The sequence below is a fragment of the Nicotiana tomentosiformis genome, chromosome 8 (assembly GCF_000390325.3).
Source record: "Nicotiana tomentosiformis chromosome 8, ASM39032v3, whole genome shotgun sequence".
In the NCBI taxonomy this organism is placed as follows: Eukaryota; Viridiplantae; Streptophyta; class Magnoliopsida; order Solanales; family Solanaceae; genus Nicotiana; species Nicotiana tomentosiformis.
In genome coordinates this window covers 26880292-26888055 of record NC_090819.1, presented here as the reverse complement: position 1 = coordinate 26888055, position 7764 = coordinate 26880292, and the positions used below count along the sequence as shown (strand labels likewise).

The window sequence follows — 7764 nt, the reverse complement described above, 5'->3', positions numbered from 1 at the left end:
ACGGCCAAGCAGCTCTACCTTGAATCCTTATGATCGAGCTTTAACTCTACTCAAGTCTGATATCTTCAATACCTGGCTCTGCACAAAAATGTGCAGAAGTGTAAAGTGAGCACACCACAACGGTGCCCACTAAGTATCAAGACTAACCTCAATGGAGTAGAGACGAGGTACAGTCAAGACACTCACTAGTCTAATAACCTGTGCAATATAATATACAAAATAATAAGAAACAAACAATAATAAAGGCGGGATAAAACAATAAGTGATATGCACAACAGACAACAAGAACACCATTTAATAAATACAATTACACCCAATTAAATCAAGCCCTTCAAATAAATGTCTTTCACATAGTTCTTCCAGATAACTCTCTTTCAAATATAATTCTCTCAAATAATTATTTTTCAAATATAATTCTTTCAATAAATCTTTTCAAATACAATTTCCTCAAAAAATATCTTTCAAAATACAATTCTTTTATATAATACTTTCAAAGTAAAAGTCCTTTCAAATAAATATTTTAAATATAATTCTTTCAATTAAAAAGTCACCATGTGACACCTCATTTCAAAATCATCAAAATACGGGTCTCAACCCATTTTCATATTTTCACGGCACCTAGTGCCCATAATTAAATCATCATATTTGCCCGGCACCTCGTGCCCTCATTTCATATCACAACTGCACAGACAATTCACGTACCAAATATCATTATCATTTCATCACAGCACCTCATGCCCACATTTTATATCACAACTGCACGGACAATTCACGTACCAATATCCCCATTTTATATCACAATTTATGGCACCTCGTGCCCACATTTCATTTTATAAACTGCCTGGCAATAGCCACAGGCTCCCAATTTTAACAAAATCAGATTATTATCAACTTACTAACAACAAGACAAGTTGCACAAGGTGTAAAAATAAACACAAGAAAATCACAACATCACATGAAAATTGTCAACACCACAACCCCACATCATCACATATCGTCCCTGACAATAGCCACCCTTATCGCTCCTATTGCCACCCTTATCGCTCCTATAGCCACCCTTATCACTCCGCCCAGACAGTATCAATAACCACCCTTATTGCTCCTATTGCCACCCTTATCGCTCATATAGTCACCCTTATCGCTCCGCCCAGACAATATCAATAGCCACCTTTATCACTCCTATTGCCACCCTTATCGCTCCTATAGCCACCCTTATCGCTCCGCCCAGACAATATCAATAGCCAACAAACACAACAGTGAAATGCCACCCTTATAATCACATAATATCAACGGTGAAATACCACCCTTATCTCCCCAAAATAATAACTCACACAACACAACAATTTACACGGAAAATTATCACAACAACATAAGAAAATCAATTCATATCACAATTTGCCCAATGGCCACAACCAAATTTTAAAGCTATAACCAAGTCAATTAATTTCACAGCAAATAGCCAAATTCTCCACACAATGTGTACAACACCCAAAAACAATCAATAGAGATAGAAATTACTCAATATAAAGCAAAGTCTTCATAAAAGATCAAATTTTCAATAATTATATAAACACATCTTCTTAAGCTCATTTAATTAATTATTTGCAGAGGAAAAAATCCAAAATAAAATTAAATTCCAATAATTATCAAGCCAGCAAATTCACGAAATTTCATAAATAATCAAATAACAATCATATCACATTGTCATATAACAACAGAGTCAACAACAAGGGTTTAGGCACGACAAGTAGATGATAAAATATATGCCAACAATTATCCAATTTACTACACAATATGCTCAAGACTTTAACTCAATAAAATTTGCACATATAAACTAAGTACGTACTCGTCACCTCGCGTACATGGTTTTCAATTACCCAAGTTGCACATAAGACTCAATGCCTAAGGGAAATTTCCCCCACACTAGGTTAAGCAAGACACTTACCTTTTTGAAGTTAGGCCGATATTCCAAAATAGCCTTCTTGCTTGAATTGACCTCCGGACAGCTCAAATCTATCCAAATTAATTGTATAACTTTATTAAAATTCATCAAAAATAATTTCGGATAATAATACGTCGACTTAAAATATTATTCCAAAAATTCAACAAAAGTCAACGCGGGACACGCCTCTCGGAACCCGACATAATTTTCATGAAATCCGAACACCCATTCCGATACGAGTTCAACCATACCAATTTTATTGAATTTCAATAACAAATCGACCTCCAAATCTTAAATTTAAACCAAGAGAGTTTTCTAAATTTTTCAACCCAATTCACTAATTTAGTGATAAAAACTATAATAGATTCATGTAATTTGACCAAAATCAAGTTAGGAATTCTTACCCCAATGTTTTCCTTGAAAAACTCTTAAAAAATCGCCTCACCCGAGCTTCCTTGGTCCAAAAATGGAAGAATGACACGAATTTGGACTTTATTCTGCTGCCCATGAGTTTGTTCTTCGCGTTCGCGAGACTCCCCCCGCGTTCGCGAAGAACAAATTCTTCAAAATTCATTTTCAAACTCTTCTCAGACAGCCTTTAGTATAATGGTCATAACCTTTTGTACAAAACTCCAAATGATGAATGGTTTGACTTTCTGGAAACTAAGCTCCAAGGGCTATAACTTTTATTTGTTGCTCATATCCCAATTTCTTATAGATTACGAGATATAAGCTTTCAAAATTAGCCCTGTGCAACAGAGATTTCTAAACTCTTCCCGGACAACCTATAGTGTATCCACCATAACTTTTTGTACACAACTTTAAATGAAAAATGGTTTATCATTCTGAGAACTAGATACAAAGCGCTACAACTTTTATTTTTAGATCATCTCCAAATTTCTTATAGATTGCAAGATATGAGCCTCTAAATTCAGACGATGAATAACACATTTTCCTTCTTCGCGAACGCGACTAACAAAGTCCTAACAACAAAATCCTTCTTCGCGAATGCGAGAGGCTCCTCGCGAACACGAAGAACTACACCAGAACCAGCAACCAACAGCATCAAAACACCCAAATTTGGTCCGGAACCACCCCGAATCAAACCCGAGGCCTCCGGGACCCCGTCCAATCGTACTAACCAGTCCCAATACATAACACGAACCTGCTCGAGACTTCAAATCACATCAAACAATATCAAAGCCATGAATCATACCCTAATTCAAGTCTAATGAATTTTAAAATTTTAAATTCTATATCTTGTGCCGAAACACAGCAAATCAATATGGAATGACTTCAAATTTTGCACACAAGTCATAATTGACATAACGAAGCTATTTCAATTTCCAGAATCAGATTTTGACCCCGATATAAAAAAGTCAACCCCCCGGTCAAACTTCCCAAAAAATTTATTTTTCGCCATTTCAAGCCAAATTCCTCTACAGACCTCCAAATAATTTTCTGGACACGCTCCTAAGTCCATAATCACCATACGGAGCTATTGACATCATCAAAATTCTATTTCGGAGTCGTCTTCACACAGTTCGACTACGGTAAAAATCTTAAGACTTAAGCTTCCATCTCAGGGACTAAGTGTCCCAAATCTCTCCGAATCATCCGTATATCAAACTCGACCATACACGCGGGTCATAATACATATTGCGAGGCTGTTCAAGACCTTAAGTCACTGAACGAGGCGTAAATTCTTCAAACGACAATTCAGGTCGTTACAGTGGTGGTTGAGTTAAACCAAGCATCTCACGCACAACAGCACGAGCCGCAACTTTTACTTCTTCTCGCATATCTTCCCGAATACCCGCTTGCATATATGCCTGCATATTCTCCATCCGTTGCTCCAATGCACGATCAAGAAGTTGCTGAAATTCGGGTGTTTCAAAAACTTGTTGGGTAGGAATATTTGGAGGATTAGGAGCACTAGAGGATGCACAATTAGCCTTCACTGAATATGCCAGAAGACAAGTTCTTGGACCAAGTCCATATATTCTTCCTTTTTTTGCTCCTCCTACTGTTTCAATCCAAGTTTTCAGTAGTTGTTCTTCTGGTATAGTTTTCAATATATCAACAACATTCTCTTCGCTAGTTTTTTCTCCTTCCTCATCTTCATTTGTTGCCATGTTTCTTTCCATGTCTGCATCATCTATTTTAAAACTTTCTTCGTTCCTTCGTTCCATGTCAGAGAAATAGACTTCTGTAACTAAAGAAGTAGATAAAGAAATAGACGTCTCTAATAAGTAGAGAATTAATATATATATATATATATATATATATATATATATATATATATATATATATATATATATATATATAAAGTATTCATTTAATTGTAGATGGCCATCTAATTAATCTTATTTTCATGAGGTGCTCCAGAGAAGGTGCTATAAAATTGTTGAATGTTTCTCAAATCTAGAGTGTGCAAAGACTTAGAAGTTTTTCTTATACATCATAGATAAAAAAATAGCAGGGTAAGACCTAAGAGGGTGTTTATGATATTCTACCATGATAGTGTCCATGAACAACAACTCTAACACTACTCCTGGAGATATATTCTTGGGACATAAGAGAAGAGTCGCAATAGCATGTCGGCAGCAACATAATAATAACGCAAACAATAAGAATATAGAATAGACAAAATTATTTACCATTCACTTTTAGTTAAACCACTTTCTCAGTTTGAAAAGCATAAAATAAACAAATATATAGACAAGTTTTTGATATTTTAAGTTCCAACAACTTGAGATGATTTTTAAAAGTATCAAACTGAGAAGAAAAGTAATTTTTTTTTCTTACTTCTTTTCTCAGGTTGTCAATAAGTGTAAAATTATTCTCTTGGAAAAGGCTTATCTTATCTGACTCTTATTTCAAATACTTCAGAGAGTAGGGAAGTGCTTGTCAATCATTTCATGTTAAGAGGGTGAGTACTCACTAATGTTAGAGCTTTGGATTCTATCTTTTTCACTTAAATATTTTGTTTGATATTGTTCCACTATGCAATAGTGCACCATCTTCTTGTTGATTAGAAAAAAACTAGGAAGGCACAATTTGGTTACTTTTATAATCTAGTTAGATCATGGATAAAAATTGAAGCACCCGATAGTTTGTCAACAATCTACAAGTACATTACAACTTTATCATTGTCTTATATTTTTTTAATATATCTATTTTCTTCAGTAGCTTTATCTGGCTTCAACACTTCAGACAAGTACTCAGTGCACATAAATTTGGTAAAAGAAAATAATTATTGAAAATATTAGTCCATTTATTTGTATTTGTAATAATTTTTCAATGGTTAAGGAGAATCTTTAAGGAATTACAGTCTAAAGATAGATACACAGTTGTAAATATAAAAACACTTCCTATATCTGAAAACTTAGTACTTTTGATGTTCCCTAATTTCACTTCCCAAAATTCATTGAAACTATATCTGAATGTCATAGAACTGTAATCTGACTACTACAAAAATATGTACAGACAGTTAAGAAAAAGCAGCAATTTTATGTGCATCACTCCCTTGTCTTTTTTCGTCAATGCATCTGAATTATCATATTCTATGGATGGAGCTAATCTATAAAGAAAGCTTATCTACTGCAATAGTGTGAAGCAGATAAAGACTCAACATGTGTTGCAATGAAGAATGAGATAAAAACATACCCACATCCTTTCTGACTTTCCGCATATCCACTTTTTGTCATTGTTGGTTCTGTGAGTCTTCAGAAATAATTCATCATTACGAAGATCTTTCCCCGTTAACTCCTTCTACAATCATTAAAGATATTGTTAGTTTACAGGATAAATCATAAAATAAATTTAGACTAATACTGATAATACTAAAAGATAGAGAAATACATGTCTTCTTCTGTACTCATCAAATGCAACTGATCCTCCGGTATGTAAGGAAGGACCTTCTCCATTATTAGATGACATTCTGTTCTTGGATTTGATTGTTGATTTTTTTTTTTAAAAGCGTCAGATTCCCAATATTGCATCAAAGCGTCCCAGTGAACTTTAGCAATCCATCCGGGCATTTTCTTTATTTTTGAAAATTCTCTTTTTGCTTTTCCCAAACTGTCACTTAACCTTTCACTTCCCACATGCTCAAAAGTACTTCGAATAAACACTTTGTCCTCACTATAGGAATATTTTTTCTGCAATTAGAAAGTAAAGATTAAATTTGATATAGTTTATCAAGTTAAGTCAATTAATACAGTTAATTATAAATACCTCGACGTCATTAAACCATCTATCTCGTACATGCTCCGGAACTTTGCTCCAACAATTCCATGATCCATTGAAGCTTTTCTTAAAGGCTATTGTTACATTCCGAACAGCTTCATGTGGGCAGAATCTATAAAATAATTAATATAACCTTTTATTCGAAGATTATTACATACAAATATATTTTACCACAATTTATATAATTAGATTTACTTACGTATCTCCGTTTACTTTCAAGGATCTTATGCCACAAATAGTATCTCGTCTTGCATGTGGATTACTACTTCTATAAGATGCAAGTGTTTGTTCAGTTGAAACATCTTGAGGAGTTTCTTGTTGAGGACTAACATTCTGAGAAGAAAGAGGTGCTTGTTGACGACCAATATTCAGAGAAGCAGAATTTGTTGGTTGAGTAGGGATATTTTGAGATGTATGTGCAATCTGCCGAAAACTACTTTCATGAGACGAGTCAGTGTGTTGGTTTGAACTTACCCGTTGAGATGTAGGGGTTGATGGTTCACTAATATCTGCCAGAGAAGTGTTCGGTAGCTGTTAGTAGCCTCCTCCCCCTTTATTAGATATACCCCCACAACCTCCTCAACTACGTTTAGTGCCTCTTCCTCTTGTCATACTTCCTGATCAAAATCTAACAAGAGGAGTAGAATAATATACCAACCAACCAGAAGAAGTAAAATATAAAATAGGAGGTGTAGCACTAGAATTTGGCTGGGAGATGGATATCAGAGAAAAAGAGTTTTGGATGAATTCAGTTATGATGATGCATACTCAATACTCAGGCACAAAGTTGTAGAAACATTTCTTATTCAGACATTACTAGAACATGTAGCTATTAACACCACCATTTATCGGGATAATGAACTATCATAAATTGAGAGGTCATTACAGTTGCTATGGGTCCATAATTCATTATATATTGATGGCTAGGAGTTCATTTGTAATTATATATCTGCTGATATGATTATTCAACAGTAATAGTCCAAGCTATCTCAGAAAGCAACCATCAAAAAATTAAGCTGTATAGTATTGAAATGCAACCTTGAGGTCATGGACAAACAAAACAAAAATTAAGCATGAAAAGCAGCAAAGCTCATAAAGGAAAGGTATGTGCAGAAATTGTTGCATTAAAAAACCATCTGCTATACCAGCAATAGCAATAAAAGAAAACAGACAAAAAAGTTACAGTAAAAAGCCATCTGCTATACCAACAATCTTATTATCATTCAATATCATTATTTTCACTATAATTTTTCTCAAATTTCATTCACTTTGTTCACCTTCTTCATCTTTATCTTCATTATATTCATAATCAGATTCTTCTATCTCTTCATCATTTTCAATAGCATCAATATCATGTGTTCTTTCAGTTTCAGCGGTCTCTTTTTCAATGTCATGTACTTTCAGTTCACCATTTTCATGGCGTAAGCAATCAAGATCATCAATGACATTTGAAAGTACTGTGGGTAAATCCTCATCTTTTTGGTACGTGATATTTGGGGAATCAATACGGCTTCTAGCTTTTATTTTGTACACTGCTCACCAATCAACTCTATCTTAATTTTTACTGGGAT

The 7764-nt window shown here is 34.4% G+C and overlaps 1 long non-coding RNA gene across 1 annotated transcript; it reads right to left on the bottom strand.

The window, feature by feature from the left end:
• Positions 1 to 6181: 6181 nt before the first annotated feature.
• Positions 6182 to 6527, bottom strand: LOC117274503 (uncharacterized). Its single transcript, XR_004504613.2, has 2 exons — positions 6393 to 6527; positions 6182 to 6305 (listed from the first exon to the last, which is right to left on the bottom strand). It is a non-coding gene; the product is annotated as an uncharacterized lncRNA (long non-coding RNA).
• Positions 6528 to 7764: the final 1237 nt, after the last annotated feature.